This window comes from Lagopus muta, chromosome 8 (genome assembly GCF_023343835.1).
Source record: "Lagopus muta isolate bLagMut1 chromosome 8, bLagMut1 primary, whole genome shotgun sequence".
Taxonomy (NCBI): domain Eukaryota; kingdom Metazoa; phylum Chordata; class Aves; order Galliformes; family Phasianidae; genus Lagopus; species Lagopus muta.
The window spans coordinates 36513397-36538956 of NC_064440.1; the positions used below are offsets into that span (position 1 = coordinate 36513397).

General features: G+C 47.2%; 1 protein-coding gene across 7 annotated transcripts in view; it reads left to right on the forward strand.

The window, feature by feature from the left end:
* ADARB1 (adenosine deaminase RNA specific B1) overlaps positions 1 to 25560 on the forward strand; it is a 146312-nt gene that overhangs the window by 52150 nt on the left and 68602 nt on the right. For 2 of the 7 annotated variants that reach the window (XM_048952515.1, XM_048952516.1), the window contains exon 1: positions 23378 to 23505. The exons of 4 other annotated variants lie outside the window; for them this stretch is intronic. The gene's annotated coding sequence lies outside the window, so the exon portion shown is untranslated. Of the gene's footprint in view, positions 1 to 23377; positions 23506 to 25560 lie in introns of those variants that run through there. One more of the 7 variants, XM_048952512.1, reaches the window with a different exon arrangement.

Sequence of the window (25560 nt, forward strand, 5' to 3'; positions counted from 1 at the left end):
ACTGATAGGATTGTAGCTACCAGGATCATCTTTCTGGCCCTTTTTGAAGATGGGTGTCACATTTGTCAGTCAAATCGTTCAAAAACATTTGCCAGTCAAATCATCCGAAAACATTCAGATGGAGAGAGTAAAGTAGTGGAAATGGTTAACAAACTCAAACTCTGCTGCCATACTTAGCCATGTTTAGTTGGCACTAGAAACAGAGTGCATTTGCCAGATGCTGGGGCTAGAATTCCTGTTTGAATTGCTGGTATCTCAAGTATTGCCTATCTGCAGCTGGGCAGAAGGCTGGCCATCGCCTTTGTGATTTTTGACCTGTGCGTGCTTCTCAAACACCCTCACTGGTGGACTGGACTTTAGGAATCTCAGGGAGGCTTGGTGCAGTGGGAGGAATGAGGGCAATGAGTACGGTCTGAGACCTGGTGAGAAATGAGCATCTGGGCCAGTGGTGGTGGGGGTAGCTGCCAGACTTCCCTGGGCAGGAGATACTGCTAGGAAGAGGGTTCCTTCATAGCTTGGACCTTTGGCTGGGTTCTTAATGGAACATTCTCATCTCAAAGAAAGCCTGTTCCTAATCTGGGGTTGGGACTGTGAGAACAGAACCTGTTTCAACACGCAGTTGGGAAACAAAGGCTTTCTGAAGTGAAAGGACTTCTCCACAGTCCTTCAGCTCTTTCCCCATGCCTCCTTAAGTTTGGCATTGCCTGTGTTCTCCATTTCAGTCCCACTCCAGCCCCTAACTTCTCTCCTTCTCCTCTTCCCAGGGCAAAGTGTCCGTGTTTAGAAGTATCAGGCAAGAGCTGTGAGCGCTGAGCTTTGCTGGCCTCATGGCTGCCTGCCTCCTAAGCAAAGCAACCCAGAGGAGACATAAGCTGCCTCTTCTCTATATGCCTCTGGCTGTGCCTTCCTGCAAGCCTGAGAGCATTTGGGAAACAGAGGGGGCTGGAAGAGGTTGCTTGGTGGGGGCAGTCTATGGGTGTGCTGGCACCCCAAATGAAGGGGGGGACCATGAGGATATGCTCTTCACAGGCAGCATGGGTTTGTTACCGTCAGTTGCCTAGGAGCATCAGAGCTAAGGAAAGCTGGTCCTTCCCTCTAACTCCTTTATTCCTGGTGCCTGCAATTTGTGCTGGAGAAGTCCTGAAGGTTATCCCTATGTAAAACTCCCAAACGGCACTGCCTTTTGAAACACAGAAAGTTTTCCAGTGTTTCTTAACCTAGAAAACCAGCCTTCCTATTTCAGATCAACTTCTGAGTAAGATCTGTAACATTTAAGAAAGCAACATGGGAGCTGCAGCTGACTCCTATCCAAGTTAGTGCCTAAAACAGCTATAATGGGAACTGGCAGGCATCTTTAATTATGCATGTCTAGTATGCTTTTTTTGATTCCTCTGGGCTGGCTCTGTTTAACAAAGGCAGTAATGCTTGCCTCTTAACCCTGGCCATGCAGACCTTACTGCTGATGGTGCTTGTTAGAATGCCACTGTGCCACCTTTCCTCCTGCTAAGGTCTGGCAGAAGAGTCTTGGCAAGGGCCACAGGCAGGTGCTGGCCATGTCCCATCCTCCACCTCGTCACTCTGGGGCTGGTAGAGGACTGGCTGTGCTCTCCTCTCCTCTGCCAAATGTTTGCTCCTGTGTCAGTGCCATGAGGTTTGTGTTGTGGGCCCTGTGGGCCCCAGGCAGCACACAGCAGCATCTATAAGGGCTGTGGTGGTGTCAGAGCTCAAAATGTCTTCCCACCTTGTAGTTGGTTCCCACCTGCACTCTTTCCAGTCTCTCATTGTTTCTGTTAGTCCATACCAGACTTTGAGCTCTGAGAACCAGACTGGACAGAACAGGAGATGGCCCTGGGACAGGGATGCTGTATGCTAACAGCCATTCCTGCCCCCAGCCGACTCCAGATCCAAAGTGCTGGCCTGAAGCTGCTGGAGTGCTTTGTGACTCCCAACAGCATGTGTAAGACATGGTGTTTGTTTTGGCTGTAAGTTTACTGCTTACCCTCTATCTTGTAGCTAGCTGGATCCTGAGAAAGGTGGGATCTTTGTGCTTGAATGGAGGCTGAGAGAAGAAGGTGAAGACAATGGATGGACTGAGGTAGATGAAGATTGTCCCTCATGTTCTTGTCCTCCTGCTACTACAATTGAATAGGGCATTCAGTGTGCCTGGAGGCCAGGGGGCAGGAAAGAAGGCTTTTGTGACACACTGGAGTGCTTCTATTGCTTTTCTTCTGCGCTGTGCAGTTCTGCAGCTTTCTTTTTGTCTTGTGTTTTTACATAGTACATGACACATAAAGGAGTCCTGGCATCCTTGCAGGACCAGCTCACACAGCAGTTGACCTGTGCTCTCACACCTCTTTCTGCAGCCCTGGTGATGTGCTGCTCTGCACTCTCATGGAACAGTGAGAAAGTTGGGAGAGAAGCCATAGGCAGGCTTGTAAAATTCCATCCTGGGTCGTGTGCTGTGGGCATCTCTCCCCTCTGAGGTGTAGACTGTACTTCTCAGAGACCCAGCAGGAGCAGTGATTTTGTTTGGCAAACACTAGTTTCCTGGGCATTATCAATTTTGCACAGTGCTTGGCTGGCAGAACCATCGTTTTAGGGCCTCTTATGGCTTATTTGTACGTCCAGTCCAGACCAGTTTCCTCCTTGTTTTCTCCCTGGGGCAAAAACAAATTGAAATGGTATTAATTCCTGTCTGCCCAGGCACTTCTCTCTTCATAGGCAGTTCCAAGCAATTTTGTGTTGAATCAATGCTTGGATGGTCTGAACTGCAGTGTTGGGGCAGATCATTAGCTGGCAGAAGTGCTGGGTCCTGGGATAGATGTTGCTGTGGGTTGTGTGCCAAGGGACCACTTTTTTCTTTCTCTGAAAAAATAAATCCCAACAGGAGTACATCCTATTTCAACCCATGCAGTTTTTGTTAGAAGAAGCCCAGCAGTTTGGGCTATGGAGTGGGTAAGGGATTTCTGCTTGCAAAACCAGATTGGAGCACTTGAGATCCTCAAAAAGCATCTCCAAGGCTGTTTAGTCTGTGTGGCTCTCCCAGGCCAGTATCAAAGCAGGGACTGTCCTGGCATCTCAGCCTTCAGGCTCAATGTGCCACGTGGCTGTATGTCTGGTACTTGCTTGGTGATTGAACGCGCAGGTCCCCTGCGTATTTATGAGCAATTAAGCATGATTGTTTAAAACTGTGGGTTCACAGCCTGCTGTTTGCAGGCGACTCCTGCTCCCACCATCCTTGCAATTGAGCAAAGGACTTAAAATATGCAAGGAAAAAGGCATCTGAGACACAGAATTGCCTATCGCCCTCGCATTTGGCATGTTTTCAGGATGATAAAAGCTTTCATGCCACTGTGGGGGTTTTTGTTTTACTTTGTTTTGTTCTAAGATAGCAGGGTGGGAAAAATTAGCACCCAAGCTGTAAAAGGTCACTGTGCTGGAGGGAAGGGTGGGGGCCTGACCTGGAAGCTCAAGACTTCACAATAAGTGAGTAAACAGCATATGCTTTGCAAACTCAGGGCTGGAAATTTTTTGGGCTGCTTTTTGCAGTTCTCTTTTTTGTTGCTGATTTGTTCTTAAGGGCAGTTCACAGAACTATCAGTGAAAACAAAAACTAGAATATCCTGCCCATCTGGTGATGCGGGTGGATATTTTCTGCTACACACAAAACATCCAATACAGAGGGAGGAAGGGTATCCTCCTTTACCTCCAGCTTATGAGCAGTGTTCTTGGTTCCAAGATTGCAAAGGGTTTCGTTTTTTTTTTTTTTTAATAGCAGTTGTTTCAACACTCATTTTTCTCCTGGCACTAGCAATGGCACCTCATGTGCTGTTTCTGCTGGAGCTGGGGCTTTTATGGCCCATGTGCATGTATGATGAAAGTGAGGTGAGCCTCAGGGCCTGGCTCCAACCCTTTGCCTAACCCAAGCAAGTCCTTAGTGAGCATATTCAAACTCCCTCCTCCTCCCATCCACTTGTAGGTTTGTCTGCCCAGAAAGCTTTCCTTGCAGATCTTGTACAAGGAGTCCCCTGGTCCCCTTCTCCTATAGAAAATACTATTTATGCCAAGTAGTGCATGCTCCAATTGGAGCTATGAACTTCGCTAGCTTCTTTTAGTCAACACAGCTATGCCATTAAATGTTTGGGGATGGTGTGTTGGAGTGTTGTGGAGAGATGTGGGGCAACATCAGCACCGCGGTATCTAGGCAGGACAGCATTTGTTGATATGAGTGGTACCTTTCTTGGACAACAAGGAGGTTGCTGTTGGTACTTCTTATTTCATAAGAAGTATGAAACCAGCACCAAATTATACAGGAGAAGAACGGAAGCACAGATTAACTTGCTTTCCCATAAGTCTTGCTGAGTCAGATGAGACCCCATGACCCTGGCAGGGGGCTCTGGCTGTATGATCCACGTTTGTATTGCAAAAAGGGCCAACATCCTGCCATTCATCTGTGCAGTGGAATCACCTGTCATGGGGATGAAACCCTCTTTTACTGTGGATAAAGAGAAATCACTGAATGTGCAGTTGTGAGGGATGCTGCTTCCCAGCCATGCAGAGCTGTTTCAGCCTGTGCTTCCCTAAGCTTGACTGCAACTTCTTGATGGAGGAGGCAGGATTAGGGACTGCCATGGGCTCCTTGTGATGGTTCCTAGGTTTCTCCGCCCTGCCCCTGGCAGGGTACCTGAGTCACACATTGGTATGTTGATTGCACTCCTCACCAATGGCAGCCAACGCAGGGTACTGGTAATACTGGGAGCACTGGGGCTCTGCTTCAGGGTGGTTGTTCTTCTCTGTTCCCTGGCTGCGGTGTTCCCAGGTCTGGCTCCCTTCCTGTGACAGCTGGAGTCAGCCCACCCCCATGAAGATATCAACTGCCTTCAATCTTTGCAGTCTGTGGGTTTGCTACTGGGGTTGCAGAGATCTCTCCCAGCTTACAAAAAATACCTCAGCTCCTCACCCAAGCATCCCTGGGATAGGCTGTGAGTGGGACAGCCACTGTGGGTTTCCTTGGCAGTCCTAGTGCAGAGTGCATGGCCAGCCCAGCCCTCAGGGGATCTGAGGTGTTCAAGCTACAGTGACCCTTTCTTTTATCACCCAAGAAAGGATGGGACAGAATCTGAATGTGCTTGGCAGAGCAGAGACACTGCATTAGTGACCTCCTTTTTGTATGCTCCAGCAAAAGTAGCAAGTTCTTTCCTTGTATAGTATAATTTCCCCCTCTAGATGCACTTTTTTCCTAGTGGATCTTCGCGTTTCCCGGAGTTCATGAAGCCTCTTGTGTACCCAATAGGTGTGTCTTCTGTTCTTTATCTATAGTGCAAGTACATCTGAAGCCAACTCAAAATGAGTTCCTTGCAGATGTAGCAGGACCAGCAGTGGGGAACCCAATGAAATACAGATGTGTGTAATACTGAGCAGCCAGATTATTTTAGAAGCTGATGACATTGGCACCACCACCTCCTCCCCGCTTTTATCTGCATATTGCACAAGAGAGGGGAGAGGTGAATTACCTGACCTTAGCTTGCTGTTGAGGACAAAGTGGCATCTCTCTACCCCGAAGCATGGATTTCACAGTAATTTTTTGCAGCATCCTTTATTTGTTGCTTTTTCTGCCCTTGATTGTTGTCCTCCTGAGATGTGTCACTGTTGGAAACAATCCAAGTAATTTTTGTCAGGACGGTATCTCTGATAAAAGCAGAATTTATTCGCGATTGCAATGGCGGGCATCCCACAAGTAGGAGCGCTCCTATGGACACAACATGACAGCCTTTATACCCTGTTTACTCCCCCTTGCCTTCCCCCTCCCCTGTTTCCCCAATGGCTGGGTACTCCAGGTTCACAATCTTATCAGAAGGTTTACATTTGTTATTTACTTGTTATCTGGTGCCAGTCAGCAGTCATCCTGTTGTCTCCAAGATGTCTCGGTGCTCTCCTTGTCCTATTGATATGGTGATTTTCTTTAAAGTCATCATCGTTAAACAAAGAGCACTGGGGGATGATGTCAGGCCTTCCCAATGTCAGGCGCTTCCTCGGGCTGCCATGACTTGTTCTCTGGTTTGCTCTCGTGCAGGATATTCTTGCAGTGTGTATGACAAAATGTACATATATACACATACATACAGTGTGTTCCTGGGAACTATGATAGCGGAGATCATAAAATAAAAATAATATTATACAATTCTAATGCAGAAACAACACTTGATTCCCACAATTCCCCCCTTTTTCTTTTTTATACATTGTTGATTTCTGCAATTCTTTAAGGTTCACTTTTATAGACATCGCCCTCATCTTCACTTTCTTTATCTCCCATCTCCTCTAATACCAAAATTTTTTCCAAATGTAATGGCTCCCTTAGTGCTTGCTTCAATAGTGCTCTCTCTATCATTATTATCTACATTATTATAGTAATTATTATATCTATATTACTATCTATTAGTGCTCACTCTACTAGTCCCCTCACAAAGGGGGTAACACAGCAACCAGTGGCCATCAAGGCTCCTGCTGCTACTATCAAAGAAGTAAATGTAGATACAATCACCCCTTTCCATTTACCAAACCAGAACTCCAACCATCCAGTGACAGAAGTATCTATTCCTGATTTCTTTTCTGCCACTTCATTGCCAAGGGTGGCACCAAGTCCTTGCACTGCCTTCATTATTATGTCATCCAGAGCTGTGTTATTGGGATAAAGGTGCAACAACGAGTACCCAGTGTTACATATACATTCCTTTATCATATCTTAGGAGATCCTATTTTCTCAGGCCACCCTACTTGTGGCATATAACTGTCCTGCAATTCTCTTTATTGCACTCTTTGTATAATTTGTAAATCTCCATTGATTATAACAGATGTAGTTAACCCAATCTACATTCTTGTTGATCATCACCCACCAGGACAGTGACTCAAACCCTGCAACAGTTTGATTTCTCCCCTTAAAATCATCAGGAACAACAAGAAGATAAAAGTTTAAATCCTTAGCTTGCCCACATACCAAACAATATTGATATGTAATAATGTTCGTCACAAGAGATACATAAGTATTTACATCAAATGCTGCACTCATCAAATCAACATTTCTAACAGTTACAAGAGCCCACATTTCTGTCCTTAGATTCACAGTTTAAGGGTCCAGCTGATTTCAGTTCTCACTGTGTTCGAGGGACCTTCTTAACTCTAGTATGATATATCCACAATGCTTTCACTGTTGTGTGGGATGTTAGCAGCGCCTGGAACAGACCTACCTACCTTGGTTCCAGGGGCGAATCTTAAAAGAGATTTGTTACATACATATTATCGAGCCATATCAAGGCCTTGGGCTCTAGTTCCTAGAACCAGTTTCTCTTTTTCTCAAAGCTATTCCTGCAGACTAATCACATGCTCAGTTAGTATTTTGCTCCCTACTTGGGTAGAGATCCCCGTTTGTACAACATAAGGCCTTTTGTACAGTATTGTGAAAGGACTTAACCCATCTTTGGCTCTAGGTTTTGTTCTGGTACTAAGGAGAGCCAAAGGCAACAACTGTGGTCAGGATAGTCCAGCTTCCTGGCCCAGTTTTACAGCCTGTGATTTAATTACATAGTTCATCTTTTCCTCCTGACCACTTGCCTGTGTGCTGTGTGCAATTGCCAATTTATTCCCAATGCTTGCTGACCTCTTGGACAATCTCTGCAATAAAACGAGTTCCCTGGTTGAAGGGTATTGTTGCAGGACACTCAAACCTTGGAATAATCTCCTGCAAAAGTACCTTGGTTACTTTCTTGGCTCTATTGGTCCTGCAAGGGAATGCTTCTGGTCACCCTGAAAGGGTATTGGTTACAACTAGCATATATCAAAACCCTCATTTTTCCTGGCAGTTCAAAAAAAATCAATTTGCAATTGTTGTCCTGGAAGGTTCCCTTTCCAACAAGCCCCACTCGTACCCTGTTCCTGGTACTAGGATTGTACAGTTACTTTCTGGTGTCTGAACCCCCCCATGTTTTATTATGTTCCCTTAGAACCAAATTCTATACAATACTAACGGGCACAACAGTGTGTCCATCTGGGTATGCACCCATCTGTCAGCTTGCTCTCTTCCCTTCATTCATTAGATTCCTATCCTTTCTAGAGTACCTTATAGGTTCTGACTAAGGTTCAGGTATTTCAAGTGTACCGTCTGGAATTAAAGCTGTTCACCAATTTCTTTTCCTTCAGCTGCCTGTTTTGCCACCTGATTCATCATCATATTTCCAGTTTCCTGTACAGTGTCACTCTTCTGATGTCCTTTACAATGTATAACAGCCATGATGTTCTTTGGTAGATTTACATCATGCTGAATTTGTTTTCCTTGTGTGTAAACAATCCTTGCTCTTTCCAGATGGTACCACGAGTGGGTACCACCCCAAAAGCATATTTAGCATCCATCCATATATTTAAGGTTCTTGTCAAGGCAATTATTTCAGCCTTCTGAGTGGAAGTCCCCACAGGTAATGGTTGTGCTTCAATTACCCTGTCAGTAGCAGTTACTGCATGTCCTGCCTTACGGTTTCCTTGTCTTCACAAAACTGCTTCCGTCGATGAATCCAGGACTCCTCAGCATCGTCCAACGGTTCCTCCTGTAGCTCTGACCAACTTGCACAGACAGCCTCCATGCAGTCGCACACTGCTGGCTTGGAGGCAGCTCTGCGTTGGTGTTCTGGGTGTTCAGCAAGTTGCTTCCTTCTCTTTGATCAGTTGTTCTTTCTGTTGAGAAACTTGATAGCCATTTAAATCAAGAAATTCAGCAAGCTCACAGTCCATTGCACAGTCCTTTGTTACTGTAGCATCCACGTACTGCAGTAAAGTTCCACTGTGAGATGGTGAACCCAAATCTCAGGCTCACGAGTTGACCAGTTCTCAAAAATCATTGGGCTGTTCTCACAACCCTGGGTAACACTGTGCAGGTTAACTGAATTATTATTATTATTATTACTTTTAATTATTTTTTTTTTTCTTCTCTCCATATTTGAGTTTTTCTATTCGAAGGCAAATAATTTTAGACTTTCTTTTGCAAAACCAGGCAGAAAAAGGTGTACTTCAAGTCCAGAACGGTAAAACCCACCTACTTATTCCTTAACTAGGTTAATAAAGATATACACCATGTGTTGTATATATTCAACTTTTCTATTAATTGCCCTCAAACCTTGTACCAAACTACAGCTCTTGCCATCCAATTTTTCATTTGCAAGATTGGGTGTTGTATTTGGATTTCTATCCAATTAGTAATCCCAAATCCAAAAAGTTATTTTTATTTCTTTTATCCTCCTACAATCTTGTATCCTCAAAGGGCATTGCTTTACCCTGGTTGGGCTGGCTCCCATCTTTAACTTAACTTTCATTGGGCTGCATTTTTGGCTCTGCCAGGCATCCCTGATGCCTGCAATCCCGTGTATACCCAATGTAGGATTTACGTAACTTCTGGGAGTACAACATTGCTTTTCCCAGTTTGTGTTAAAGCCAGACTTAAAATTTTCAGTCCATTGCTCTTGCTTGACAAGTAGGTCCAATCGTCTCTACTGAATTTAATCTCCACATTCAACTATTCTAACATGTCATGCCCAAATAATCGTTTTGGAGAACCTGGCATGTACAAGAATTTATGTATTCCTACTTGTTCTCCTAGCCTGTATTTAATTGGTCCAAAAAAAAAAGTAAACTTCTCTTGCCAGTAGCTGCTACAACTATTACAAAAATCATCTACGGGTAACAGTAAGACGCACCCAGAGGTACCAGACAATAAACCTCTTCAGCCTGCTTCCCCTGCTGCTTTCAGTCCTGGCAGGGTGGAACTCTCCCTGAGTCCTTCCAGGCTCCCCTTACCTCTTCTTCTAGGTAAGGACATCCCTGTTAACCTTGCTCAACTTTGTCTTCCCCAGTTTGTTTTTCCCAAGCCCTTTTCACTTCCCAAACTCTCATCATCACAGCCATTACTAACACTGTATTTCAGTTTCACTCCCTTCTCTCCCCAGGCTTCCAGTGCTCACACTGGATATCGGGTTTCCCCAGCTCTGCAGATGCCGGCTGTTCTCACTTCCAATGTCCGTCCCATCCCCATTCACAAGCACTGCACCCCTTCACATCACAGCGGGAGGCTCCAGCTTTCTCCCACTCCAAGTTGTTCTTACAAGCCGCAGTGGGGGGGTGTGCGGGGATGTGTTCTTGTGCCGGCCCAACTCTAATATCCCAAACTCACTGTTTTCCTTAACCTTTTTGCCAATTTTTTTGTTTGTTTGTTTGTTTTTCCACAATTCCACTATTTGTACCCTCAACTGCAATTCCACATACCATTAACAATTGCAATTCCGCATACCATTAAAAACTGCATTGCCACATAATTTCCATATACCGTTAACAACTGCATTTCTACATACTATTAAAATTGCACTTCCACACAATTTCCACATACCATTAAAAATTGCATTTCCACATAATTTCCACATACCATTACAAGTTGCATTTCTGCATTTCCATATACCATTAAAACTGCGTTTCCACATAATTTCCACATACCATTAAAAGTTGCATTTCCACACAATTTCCACATACCATTAAAATTGCATTTCTTCATTTTCATATACCATTAAAAACTGCATTTCCACATATCATTAAAAGCGGTATTTCCACATAATTTCCACATTCCATTAAAAGTTGCATTTCTGCATTTCCATATACCATTAAAACTGCGTTTCCACATACTATTAAAACTGCATTTCCACATAATTTCCACATACCATTAAAAGTTGCATTTCCACACAATTTCCACATCCCATTAAAAACTGCATTTCTGCATTTTCATATACCATTAAAACTGCATATCCACATATCATTAAAAGCGGCATTCCCACATAATTTCCACATACCATTAAGACAGTTTCTCCTAGTGCCTTCAAAATCCACAAATCAAACAACACAATTCCTCAACTTCCACAAACACCCAGCACTTGGTCTCATGATTCGGGCACTCAATTATACAACTGGTCCCATTACTCCATTTACGTTCCTGGTTTCTTATTCAATATTCCCCCTGGCTCACCAACAATGTTTCTCCAGTGAGCCAAAATACAACCCAAGGGGTCTTCTCATATCACTTTAGACACCCCTTGTTCCATAACAGCCTCGTACACAACATAACATAACACCTTCAGGACATAAACATTTAACAATCATAAAGACAGTGACAATAATCAGGACAATTTATCCTCAGGATCCTTCCTCTCTGACTCCCTCCAGAGCTCAACCTTCCCTCTGTATTCATTTCCCACACTTGCGTAGCTGCCAACCTCCTTCTCCAATAAACAACATATCAACGATAAACATCATTTCCATCCATAAGTACAAATTAGGCCCTAGAAATTGATCTAATTGTTCTGCTACACTTATAGGATCCTCAGTTAAGGAATTTTTCTTGCAACTCCTAGCTTCTCTTCTAGTAAAAACAGCAGGCATTACCGCACTTTTTTTTCCCTTTGACCTAAGACTGCCTTAAGAGGACAAAGTGAAGTATTAGTAAGGTTAGTATTAGAGAAAGGAAAACTCTCCAGGTCCCATTCGCATTACTCCAACTCCCTCAGTAATTGAGAGCGCATCCTCTCTCCAGGACCCTGCACAGATCAGCAGCACCCACTTTCCTCCTCTGGAGAGGTCACCGCTGCTTTAAAAATTGCACTGCTTTAGAAATTAAAAGGGGGGGGAAGTTACCTAAGGGATCCCATTTATGATCTTTCTGCTTCTCTTTCCCATTTCCTTTGAACTTGGACTCCTCGCGAGGAACATTTCTTTACTCCTTGCACTCATTAAGCGACCTAAGCCAATTCTGTTTCAGAAAAAGGAGTCTTACTGTTGACATATAAATACAAAGTCTGATAGGCCCAATTTTCGTCAGACTCCTATTTTGGTCAAAAAAAAATGATTTTCCCTGTAGTGGCTCCCTACTGTATACAGTATTTAAACATCTTTTCCCTGTTCTTTTCCTAGTTTTGGGATTATTTTCCAATTTTGAAACACTTCTCCCAAGGGGCTGGCTCTCTCTAGGCACCATTCCGGGGACCTTTTTCCCCTGCTCTCGGGAACTCCTATTACCCATCCCTCCAGAATGCTACTGTGAACTCCCCAGCTCACAGGTTACCACACTCTGATTCTCGGATTTTGGGCCCAATCCCTCAGGAGTACTAGACTCCTATCTCGGATTAATAGGGGTGTACTGCTGGCACTTCGTCAAGCGCACAGGGTACCGCACACCAACAGTTCCCTCCCGAGACTCTTCCTTTCACCAATACAGCCGCTTCGTCCGTCCCTGGCCGTGCCCCTCGCGGGACAGCGGAACCGCAGGTCGGGACTCAGCACTCGCTTCGCACTGACAGCGCGTCTCAGTCACACACACTCAAAGAGTCTCAACCGACCCCCAAGGAAAGAGTTAAATCCCCTTACCTTGGTCCGTGCACGAAGTTACCGGGTCGCAATGGCCAACACCCGTGCCTGCCTGGCCCTTGGCTTTTACAGAGTCCGTCCTCTATGAAACAGTCTCGGTTTTTTATCGGCCGTACCAAGGAGTCACCTCACCACCCAGACAGGACCGCTGAAATCAGCGGGGTGCACCTATCCTGTGCAGGGCAGTAGGGAAACTCTCAAAGAGGCGATAATAATCCCGGACGAGCCCCCAAATTGTTGGAAACAATCCAAGTAATTTTTGTCAGGACGGTATCTCTGATAAAAGCAGAATTTATTCGCGATTGCAATGGCGGGCGTCCCACAAGTAGGAGCGCTCCTATGGACACAACATGACAGCCTTTATACCCTGTTTACTCCCCCTTGCCTTCCCCCTCCCCTGTTTCCCCAATGGCTGGGTACTCCAGGTTCACAATCTTATCAGAAGGTTTACATTTGTTATTTACTTGTTATCTGGTGCCAGTCAGCAGTCATCCTGTTGTCTCCAAGATGTCTCGGTGCTCTCCTTGTCCTATTGATATGGTGATTTTCTTTAAAGTCATCATCGTTAAACAAAGAGCACTGGGGGATGATGTCAGGCCTTCCCAATGTCAGGCGCTTCCTCGGGCTGCCATGACTTGTTCTCTGGTTTGCTCTCGTGCAGGATATTCTTGCAGTGTGTATGACAAAATGTACATATATACACATACATACAGTGTGTTCCTGGGAACTATGATAGCGGAGATCATAAAATAAAAATAATATTATACAATTCTAATGCAGAAACAACACTTGATTCCCACATCACCTTGTCTTGTCCTGCATTTTTCCACGTTGCCCAAGGAGATGCAGAACAAGCCAGACTCATAGGGATTCCTTCTCTGAGAGATGACATCCTTCCTGCTCCTGCTCCTGACTTCCTGACCTTTAACCAGTTTCTCATCCCAGGAGGTCTCTAGCTCATCCTGCAGAAGCTCAGTTTCTTGAAAAGCTTTTGGGCATTCTTCAAGAGCTTAAGAGCATTGCCGCATGCTGTTTGGAAATCCACATAAAGCCCTGTTAATTGGATCTCTGTTATCTCTGTGCTTACTTTTTCTTGCAAGGAAAAAATCATGGCCTGTGATGCTAACTCTTCCCCAACATGATAATTACACTAGCATCTGCTGATTCTGCATTTGGCTGCTGCTTGCTTCAGTGCAAGGTATGAATGTGGTACTTGGCTTTGTGCTTTCATTTTGACAAATAAACCAAGCCAGCCATTTTCTTTCTGAAGGATGGCATTTCCTCTGGGCAACGGGTGAGCTGAGTTTCAGGGTGGAAACAGACCTGCAGCTGGGATCTGGGCGTTGCACATCTGGCCTGTAGCACTGTATCTAGCCTGCAAACCTCAGCTCCTCTGGTTTCTTGGGGAAAAAAATAATGAAAATCGCTGAAATGTGTTTCAGTTTCCAAGCCAAGTTATGTAAAGAGGTTAGACATGTGGTTAAAAAAACCCAAAAAACTAAATATTTGAAGGTGGTAAGATTTACAGCCAGAAGAAAAATACATTAGATGCTAAAGTTTTTTATGCATTGTGTAATATATATATGCATAACAAATGCATTGTTTCCAAACACATGCAACATAAATGGCTTTCTTCAGCACCCATGGGGCCAGTCCCTCACTGTTGCCTGAGGTGCAGCTGCAGCAGGTGACTTCTCAGCCTGGTCCAGAAGCCCCACTGGGTGGGGACCTCCAGCAACACGAACTGAGTCCCAACTGACCTCTGTCAAACTGAGACAGTGGGGTGAGGATTTGTGCAGTAGCTTTTTTTTTCCTTAACAAAGTCAGTTTGCTTCCTTATGGAGAAGTTGCTAAATAGCACAAACAAGACACAGAGCTTTGCCAGAAGTGTCATTAAGATTTAGACCTTTGCATCCAAACACTCTGGGATTTTCCAGATCACTTGGTTTCACTTGCATAAAAACATAATCTAAGGGTTTTCTCAGCTTTAATGATCAATGTTTGGTGCCAGCAGCAGAGTACCTCTGCGCTGGCATGGTGTCAGTTGATACGCCGCTTGAACTTGCTGTGAGTTGCAAGCACATGAAATGCTCCTGTGGCTGTGCAGGTATGTGTGCATCAGGTCTGGCTAGCACATTGTCCCTGTGCAATGGTGGGGCTGCTTCTGTCCCTTATGTGTCACATAGTGGTTTGCTCTGCTGCCATGGCCAGCGTGGTCCAGACCTCTCATCAACTTTAGTAAAATGAGGATTTTTATGTTTTAAATTAATACTGGCTCTCTTTGCAATTCAGCAAGGCGTGGCTGGGAGACAAGAAGTCAGACAAGACATCCTGGAGGGCTGTCATCGCCTCTGGGAAACTCAAATGTGCAGCAGTACAGGGACCTGGAGGCCTCAGTGATGTCCAGGAAGCTGCAGGAGACAGCATGGGTGCAAGCAGTGTTAGGAAGCCACTGGCACGCTTGGTGATGCTTGGGATGCAGTTTACTCTGTGTTGAAGACTTCTGAAGGGATCAGGAATGCAAGTTGTGTTCTCCTCTGTCCTCTCAGTTGGTGACTGGGATTTGCATAAAAGGAGGAGGGTGGGCATGCTGAATGAATGGCTTTGTGAATGGAGTCGCACTTGGCTTTGGGTACTATGGCTTGGGATGTAGCCTTGAGACAGAGGGAATGCTGATAGCAGACAGGAGCCAACTGACTAGAAGTATTCCTGGGCTGATTAGCAGGGCTTTAAACTAGATATGATGGAGGAAGGGGGTGTATTGGGTGACAGAGAAGTGTATGGGAACACTGTCACCTTGGGAGGCAGTAAGGGAAAACCCAGACTTGTCCTGGAGGTACTAAGGAGGGCTTTTCTGAAAAGGCAACGAGGCCAACAAGGCTGAAGTACCTCTGTACCAATGCATGCAGCATGGGAAATAAACAGGAGGAGCTGGAAACCATGGCACAATTGGGAAAGTATGACCTAATTGCTATCACGGAAACATGGTGGGATGAATTCCGTGATTGGAGTACCCTGATTGAGGACTACGGGCTTTTCAGAAGGGATGGACAGGGTAGGAATGGTGGGGGAATTGCCCTCCATGTTAGGGAGTGGATAGATTGCGAGGAGCTGTATGTGAGGAACAGCCACAATCAGGTCGAGAGCTTGTGGGTTAAAAACAAGGATCAGTCCAGCAAAGGGCACCTAGTGGTTGGGGTCTGCTACAGGCCACCTGATCAGGAGGAAGTTGTTGACAAGGCCTTCTTGCTTCAGCTGCAGGAGGTGTCGTGCTCACAGGCTCTTGTCCTGATGGGGGATTTCAACCACCCAGATACCTGCTGGGACAACGGCGCAGCAGGTGACAGACAATCCAGGAGATTCCTGGAGTCTATCAAGGACATCTTCCTGGTCCAGGTAATAGATGGGCCAGCCCGAGGTGAAGCTTTACTAGACCTGGTGCTCACCAATGCAGAGAAGAACGTTAGAGAGGTTAAGATTGGAGGCAGCCTGGGCTGCAGTGACATGCCTTGGTGGAGTTTGTGATCTTGAAGAATGAAGACCTGGCAAAAAGCAGAGCTAGGACCCTGTGCTTTAGGAGAGCAAACTTCCAGCTGCTCAAGGAACTGCTGAGTGGGATCCCCTGGGAAACTGTCCTTAAGGGCATGGGCACAGAACAAAACTGGCAGCTCTTTAAGGACACCCTTATGAGAGCACAACGGCTCTCCACATCCCCCATCAGAAGTTGAGCAGGAGAGGCAGGTGACTGTCGTGGCTGTGCAAGGACCTGCAGCTTAAACTGAGAAAAAAGAGGGAAATGTACAGAAAGTGGAAGCAGGGTTGTGTATCCTGGAAATAATACAGGGCTGTTGTCCGTGTGTGTCTCCTCTTGCCCATGTACCTGTAAAACCCCTTCTTGTTATCTTTCACATCCCTCACCAAGTTCAGCTCCATATGCGCCCTGACTTTCCATGGGCAGGAGGAGACAGGCCAAGGAGAGAGAGCCCCCTTATGAAAGGTTATGGGGAGCTGGCTTCCTCATACATAGAAAAAGCTGAGGTACTCAAAGAGTGCTTTGCCTCAGTCTTCATAGGTGATCAGGCTTCCCATGTCTGCCAGGACCGTGAGCCTCTAGATGAGGGTATGGGGAGTGGTTTCTGTCTCACTGTAACAGTAGAACAAGGCCAAGTCCTCCTCATGAAATTGAACATGTGTAAGTCCATGGGGCTGGATGATATCCGTCCCAGGGTTCTGAAAGAGATGGCTGATGTGGTTGCCAAGACACTCTCCATCATATTTGAAAAATCATGGCTGTCTGGTGAAGTCCCCAGTGACTGGAAAAAGGGAAACATTTTTTAAGAATCCCATTTTTAAGAAATGGAGAAAGGAAGACCTGGGGAACTACAGGCCAGTAAACCTCACCTCTGTGCCTGGGAAGATCATGGAGCAGATCCTCCCAGAAGCTTTGTTAAGACACATATGAGACAAAGAGGTGATCTGAGACATCCAGCATATCTTCACCAATGGCAGATCTTGACTGACCAATCTGGTGGCTTTCTGTGATGGAGTGATGGCATCAGTGGACAGGGGAAGAGTGGCGGATCTCATCTACCTGGACTTCTACACGGCCTTTGACATGGTTCCTCACCACATCCTTCTCTCTAAATTGGAGAGGTGTGGATTTGAAGGATGGACTATTGGATGGATTAGGAACTGGCTGGCTGGATGCAGCCAAAGGGCTGTGATCAATGGTTCTGTGTCAGGCTGGTCACAAGTGATGTCCCTCAGGGGTCATTCTTGGGACCAGTGCTCTTCAACATCTCCATCAATGGCATAGATGATGGCATCGAGTGCACCCTCAGCAAGTTTGTGATGACACCAAGATGGGTGGTGCAGCCAATACACTGAAAGGAAGGGAAGGCTCTCCCAGTGAGTTGGCTGCTCAGACCCAGCACATCCCAACAGAGTCCACCTTCTGCAGCTCCTGGCCTCAACTTTTCCTATTTTGTCTCTGATTTGTGATGTCCAGCGGAGGTCATTACGTGCTCTCAGGCACAGAGACTTTGCTGGATTTGCTGATTGATAATCTGGCTTCCTTCTTTGGGAGTTAGGCTTCAAGTATTTGGCAAAAAGCCTTGTGGAATGCCTGTGTCAAACTCTACAGTGCTATAGCTGAAAGGGGAGGAACTGTGCTCTGACATTGCTGAGCTGCCAAATGACTGCTCTGGGGGTTCATCTCACTCAAGCGTGACGCATTTCTTTCTCTTGGTTAGTGGCAAAGAGACTCAGCTCTTGCACTGACAGTGAAGCTGTGGCCCAGAGATGCAGCTGGCAGCTCAACTCTGGAAGTGGTGTTGGTATAGTGGGACAACAAGATGTACCTGTGCTTACAGCTATTTTAGATTTGTTTAATCTGAGTGTGTTTACAGATGTCCTGGATATGTTTAAATCACTGCTCACCAATGCAAAGGTTAATCTAAACACCTTCCACTTCACTAAGTTAAACAACCACTGCCTGACTCATGAATTCATCTGTTGGCTGCATGGGAGCCAGGTGGTATTACTAAGGGAGAAGTGGTTAACTGCTGCAGAGCTGCGGATGTTGAGAAAGTCCTCCGTCTAAAGCACAGCAAGTGATGACTGCAGGTGCCCTCTGCAACGCTGGGCAGAGCACTGGGGAGCTTCTGGTTAGAAATTCTTCCTGCAGCTCTTCATATTTGGCCTTGTCTTTACAACCTTGATGAATGTACCAGCAACAATCTTTTGTCATCCTGCTTCTCTATCCTTCTCTATGTTGTTGAAGATTGTGATGTCCATCCCAGATCCCTGTGGGTCGCATAGAAAGAAGAGTTACTGTATGTTGACATCTGCAAGGGTATAAAATCCATCACCCACAAAAAAAGGTGGAAGGAATACAGACACACATATTAAGAAGTAGGTGGTTGGTTTTATGCTGTCCCTTGCACAGCACAACCACTTTGCCCAGTACTGCAAACTGCCTTTGGATTTTCCACAAGTCTGTCTTTACAGCCAACACTGATTTCACAAAAAACCCACACCTGATATCTCAGTAGCATGGAAGTATCAGCCAGTGAGCTTCAGGAGTGGGGCACACATGCTGAATAACTGAGGTGTCAGTGATTTTTAGGAGAGTTAAATTACATGCTCTATAGTGGCCTCTGCTCAGAAATACAGGTGATCCTAACATTTGTGTGCTCTCCTTTTCCTTTTAAAGTTGATTAGTGGGCATGCTGCAGCTGGGGCAGAAGCAGGCAGGAAAATGTGGTGGGATGTTGTCACTCAGTGTGACCACTACAGCCTGTGGGTGAGGATGAGAGCTCTGGACACAGGTCTGGATTGAAATGCACGCTGGGCATGAGGTGCAACTCCAATGTGGTGGGTGCGGAATGGATACTCAGCATTATCTGCCCACCAGGAGTGACGTACTGTGATAGCAGGACGGTTCATGCCCCAAAAGCTGCTGGGATGCCCAAGTGTTGTCCCCTTGGACTCCTCTCTGTAGGTCAGAACTTGCAGGCAAGCAGACATTAGCACTCAGTGCAGAGGGAGATGTTAAAAAGTAGAAAAGTGGAGGTTTCAGCCTCTTGTAGAGCCTGTGATCAGACACAAAGAGTGAGGGAAGATTTCAAAGAACAATTCCCCGAAATCACAGGCACAAACACTGTTGGGAAGAGCTTGTCATTTCTGAAATGTATGGCTCTATGTCATATCAACGCAAGCTCATAGTCATGTCAGATCTTGAAATGCTGCATACCATAGGGACCTTGGAAGCTCACAGGCCTCACCAGTGGCATCACTCTGGCTGGCAAGCTGGCCATGGCCACAGCAGGATAGTGGACAGCAGGATTAGCCCATAAAGAAGTCCTGCACTGGGCAGCTTTATGCCAAATGAGACTTGAAATGCATCCTGAGACATCGAGACCCAAAGGATTGAGACCAGCATGCAAGTTGAGCTGACCTGGGCTGGAAAACTCTATCAGAGTATGCAAACACTAATGGTGCTTCTGGCTTACGGCATTTGTGAAGTGCTACACACAGTTTTACAAGCAACAGCCTAATCTTTGCAGTGTCTCAGGAGTTTGACAAAAGCTTGTTAAAAATCCATTTCTTTATTAAAGCAAGCTTACAAATAACAAATGAAGCAGAGGAAAAAAAAAGTTTAAATAGAAGATTTAGATATAAACTAGGAAAAAAAGGAGGAAATGGTTCAAAAAAATGTGATGGTTCCTAAACACCAGCAACTGTTTTACATCAGGACAGCTCTGCAAGGCCAGTGCTTTTCAGGGAAGGCATGCTTTTCATCCTAGCAATAAGCAGGGGACCAAATTACAGCATTGGGTTGGACCAGTCCTTCAGCAGGGCAAGAACCTAGGGAGAACGCCATGTCTCCCACCCCATACTCATCTCTGTACCAGTCCACAGGGGAGAAATGGAGTCTTACTGCTGATCATGAAAAAAAAAAAAATAAATCCTCAAATAGGAGCTAGTGTTAAATTTCTTCAGCTGAAAAAATACAGTAAGAAAGGTGAAGGTTTCTTGGAGGTGAAGCTTCCCACAACCAAGAGCTGCCTGCTTACAGCCTTCAGGCGATGCTGCTCCTAGGCAGGGCAGGGAGAAGGACATCCTCTGAAGGAGGATGTACAAAAATAGGTTGTTGTTTCCAGCCCAGCCTTTTGTGCTGATCTGCTTCATCCTCCCCATAAATCTGTGCACAAGTCCTTACCCTGCCAGGAGCAAATGGGGTGAGGGAACAAGCCAAGCGCAAGCAGAGCAGCTGCTTGGTGCTGTGTGTGTGCATGGAACAACTAGGGAGGAAGCTCAATGCAATGCAGTAACAACACCTTAGCACTCTAGAGAAATGGGTGAGAAAGTGGACTAAGCACTTAGTGTGAGGTCTTAATAATACTGAGGTGTTTGATACAGCAGTACAGATCATTTTTATCTGAAAGATGTATATAAAACACTTCTTTGATAGCTAAGTGGTCATGCTTCTCCCTGACACAGGGCATGTAGCTCATTGCCCAGTTGCACGCTGCAATAAGATTACTGTCAACTTTCCTTTGCTATTCGTTATGTGAGCACTTGCCAGCTTGTCAGATGAGTAGACAAAGTATAAAATGACAGGGCTCAAAAACCATAGAAAATCACAGTTAAAAGCATATGGTATAATCAAATTTTGTTCTTCAAATATTTGCTCGTTTTTGATCCTCACCACCTTAATGAACAGCTTATTGTTCTGGAGGCTGGGTATTGCTGGCAGGGCTGTGGGCACTCTCATGCAGTTGGAGGATGTATGTGAGGAGTGGTGGTTTCAGGAGGGCCTCTCACCCCATAGCATTTTGATTTTAGGTGTTGGTTATTGCGTTTTTGGATACTCTCTCCTTTGCTGTAATATTCTGTGGCTCCTAGGTTTTGCTTATGTCTTGGAGTCAGCAGCAGCTCAGATTTCACTTTGGGTGAGGAAACTATTCCCTGTGGTCCGCACAGCATCTGTGGTGGCTATATTTGTAGAACAGCTCTGCTCTGGAGAGCAGGCAGGCTGCAAAGCTCTGCAGCCACCTCTCCACTCCATCTATCTAGTACTTTCTGTAGTTTGGTCTATCTGACCCTTTTCAGAGAGTCCTGGTGCTGGTGCACATGATGGACACGTGTCCCTCTACTTGTCTGGTAGAAGCGTCTTCCTAATATATTTCCAGCATATATTCTGCATTTCACTGAATTCACATCTAACATCTTTTCTCTAGAAATACTGGCATGCAGAACAGCTATTACTTTTTTACTGCATTGAGGACAGTGTTGACTCCTGGACTTCCTACAGATGGATGTACACAGTGTTTTTCCTTCCTTCCTTCCTCAAATCTACCAGCTCTCACTTTGCTTCTGGGCACAGATCTGCTGCTTTTGCAGATGGGTCCACCTTCACCCTGAGCTCTCTGTGAATACATGCAACTGAGGCTGGGCTCTCCACAGGCTCCTCATGTACTGGACTTCTTCTCCAACATTTGGGGGGCAGTCTGGCCTGCAGAGGGGTGCTGTGCTGGGCAGCTTGGTGACTCCCACACCAGGCAAAAAGGCTGCAGTTGGTAGTGTCTAATGTGGCTTCTTGGATGAAAAAATATTATCTGAAGGCAAATTAAATAAGCTCATAGCTTATTTAATAAATTCTGATGTTCATTCAGTAACCTCAAAGAGATAAAAAGCTGGAAAATTAAGATTTTTGCTTGATCAATCAATGTCTGTGGTCAGCTGTGGCTGGGGATGAGATGATGGGGCTTGATGAAGCGCACAGATAGATGGGAGGAAAGGAGCAGTACTGGCCTTTGGGGCTGAGAAACAGCAAAATTTGGAAGAGTGAGGCCAAAATAGATGTGAAGCTGCACCACTACTTTCTGTTGTGCCCTGTTGGGCTTGTTTTAAGTTCTGCAAATGCTGATGGCAAAACAGAAGTCACTGCTCAGAAACCTCACTTCCCCAGATAAAGACATGCTTCCCTTACAAGCCTGCAGGCAGACTGTGCAAGAATCCATTTTTGACGTAATTATTTAAACCTTTCCCAATTCCATTCAGGTTGAACACGTGAGCAACACTTTGCATAGCAAGCCATGAAACACTCACTAGAAGTGCAGATGAAATTCGCTGCTGCCTGTGTGGAGGTACTTTACAGAAAACACTTTGCCCTATGCGGCTGGATCCACTTATCTGCTTCTGAGATGGTTTTGAAAACAAAGAGGTTCAGTCCTCCTGATGCTGCTGACTGTGCAGTCAGTCACAGCCACAGGGACTAAGGAGGGAGAGTGTGAGCGGTATGCAGCCATTCTTTCCTTTTTTTGATGTATAATTGGTATTTCTGTGGCTCTCAACAAAAAAAAGTGACCTTGCTGAAAAATAAAATCGAGTCTTTCAGAGGCATTATGGGATAAAAGGTAAAAGAAGCCATGATCTCCTACTGGCCTAACAGATGCTTGGATGTACACAGTGTTTTTCCTTTCTTCCTCAAATCTACCAGCTCTCACTTTGCTTCGGGGCACAGATCTGCTGCTTTTGCAGATGGGTCCACCTTCATCCTGCGCTCTCTGTGAATACATGCAGCTGAGGCTGGGCTCTCCACAGGCTCCTCAGGTCCAAAGGCTCAGCAGGTCTCTTGGCACTTCTGTTAACTGCAGGGACCGATGCAAGCCAGGCATCCGATGCAGAATAAGCAGGGTCCCTGTAGGATTACTGCAGTATTAAACTGTGAAGTTATTTTCCACCTGCTAAAAGCATGTTCCTGAATCCGAGGTATGTTTTGTTTCTTGCTTTCCTCTGAAGACTGCTTGCAGCCATTTCACTTGTGGCCGTCTCTGCACTTGGGCTCCCATCAGCTTCTTTGTCCGCTGCTTGGACGTGGTGCTCAGGGCCACGATCTAGTGGAGGGCTGTTAGGACGGTACGGTCAGGTTGTGGTTGGACCCGGTGATCTTTAAGATCTTTTCCAACCTAAGCGATTCTATGATTCTATGCTTCCTCCTGCCGCCCGCCTGGGACTTCTGCCGGGCAGCAGGGTTCTGGTTGCGCCAGAGGACAGGTCAGGCGGACGTTACCTTAGCAAACTGTCCGGGCACGCCACGCTCTGCCCTGCCCCGCCCAAGCTCCTACTGGAAGATGACTTCTCTTTCCCGCGTCACCCAGCCCAGGCGCGGCGCGGTGCCAACACACACAAGCCCTGCGGCAGCACCACGCCCGCACCCCCTTCGCGCCGCCTCCCGCAGCGCAGCGCAGCGCAGCCCCGCCCCGCCCCGCCGCAGCGCCGCAGCGCGCCCCGCCCCACCCCGCCCCGCCCCGCCCCGCCCCGCCGTCTTCAGCCAATCTGCGCCGCTTTCCGCACGCGGTGTTCGCGCCGCCGCCAGGCCGGGCGCGGTTTTGCACGTCGGCAGGGGCGGGTGCGCGCGCGCGCGCGGCCGCTCGTCCCGGTAGCGCGCAGGCACGCACGGATCCTGGCGGAGGCGGCGACGCAGCGGCAGCCGTGGCGGTGCTCGGCGGGGGCCGCGCACGGCGGAACGGCGGCGGCGCGGCTCTGAGAGAGGTGAGGCGGGACGGGGGGCGGCGGCGGGAGCGCCCCGCGGGACCCGTCCGGGTCCGAGCGCGGCAGCAGGTGCCGGGGCCGGACCCTCACCTGTAGAGCGCGGCGTGGCGGGCGCAGTGCGGCGCGGCCGGCGTGTGGGGGGGGTGCGGGCGGCCTTGCCCGGCGAGGGGCCGCGGCGGTGGCGAAGCCATTTTGAGGGGGTGGCGGCGCGGCGGCAGCTCCGGCCCCGGAGCCCCCCGGTGCGGCCGGGATCGCAGCTCCCTCTCTCGGGCAGCTGGGGCTCGGCCTCCTGGCATCGCTGTCCGCGGCCCCTTCGAAGCGGCGGAGCCCGCGGCGGCAGGCGCTGCTGGGCTTGTGGTCCGGAGGGGCGGCTGCGGGGTGCCGAGGGCGGGAGACTTGCTGAGGGCCGGTTCGATCTGCGCGCCGCCAGGCGCTTCCCTGGGCTATGCGGCCGAGAACTGGGCTGCTCCGTGGAGGCGGGCGCCCGGCCGGTGCTTTTCCTCGGCCCTGGGAGCGGGCACGTCTGCGTTCCCGCAGGTTCTTTCAGGCGGAACCCGGCGGTGTTTCCGCGCTGCGCTGTCCGAATACGATCCGCCTGCACCGCCGCGGCACGGGGCTCTGCAGTGGCGCTTGGGGCGCTTTTATTCCTCGGCAATCCTTGTGGTGATCGATTACAACTTGCTGGTTCCGTAGCACAGCTAATAATGTGGCCTTGTGTCTCGGTGCGTGTGTGCTGTGGCAGCAGCCCTGGCTGCCTCTGCTCTGCCAGCTGTCTGTCACGGAGGCTGCAGCACCGCAAGAGCAGGAGGAGCAGTGAAGCAGCCCACAGGGAACTGGAGATGTTTACAATAATTCGTGATGCAACGCCTTTTTAGAATAATTGTTTGGGTTTATCTAGCACTCAATTGTAGTGATATCTATCTCTAAAAGTAGGCAAGCCTCCCGTGTAATGAGTCTTGTAGTGTAAACAGTCGTGTCTTGAATGAGTGTTGTTACTTTTAGGATGTCTGTGATATTTCTTTCAGGGATTTGCCAAGTCTTCTCTCTGTTTCACTTTCTTCCTACAGTGAGTAATGTACTCTTGGCCAGTCGTGCACGTACACTTGCAGTGATCAGAGGAAAATGCCTGCTAATGAGGTGGCACAATGGCATGGAAAAATCCCCACCAGCCATCTAGCTGCCCATCTTCCCCACTGACTGCATAAAAAACTGCCGTGTTCGCTGGAATTCAGCTTGGAGGTACTGCCCTCAGCTGAAGGGAGGTCTGCAAGCTGCTTGCTTGCCTGTGCTGCAGCTCCCTGCACCTTGTGTGGAGAACTGCCTGGAGCCAGCCCATGCTCAGTTTTGTCAGGCAGAACTTCTGACCTTCTGCGATGGTTTCCCATTGCTGTGCATCTACACAATCCTTGGATTTCAGGAATTAAGGAAAAGGGGGACAAGGGTTGTGTGAGGTGATTTCAAGTTTTACCACACAGTTTATCAGACAGGCTGTGACCCTGGCACATAAGTTTCTTTTCCAGTATTCTTGCCAAAGCTTCTCCCTGTGGCTTCTGTGCCGAAGCAGCAGCTCCTCAGCTCCAGGGAGCGCAGCGGAGCTGTGCCAAGTCTGTGCTTGTTTTGTGCTCTGGCAAGAGGCTTGGCTTATGTGGTCACATTCAATAGGAGAATTTGATTTCTGAAAACTTGAGTTCTGAGAAGGTTCCGAGGATGTTGTTCTTGGTGTTTGAAGAGGGATGTGTTTCATAGCTCACAAGCACAGCTATGAAATGCATTCCTCCAGCCACTTTTCTATTTCTCCCTGGCTTATTTTGAATTATCTGCTCTAATGAAAGCTCTCTGCCCTTTCTGTGCTGTCTGGTTTGTGAGCAGAAGTACAGAGCCACAGGTTCTGATGGTAGGCCTCTCTTCCTATAAGCACATAAGTCCTCCATAGTGTGTTTAACTTATCATGATAAAGTGGGAGGGTTTTTTTTTTCTCCCTTAAAAGCGAAGTCTGTTTTGATTGAAGCTGGTAAAATCTTTTAGGTGGCTGGGTTTATTAGTTCAGATCTGGCA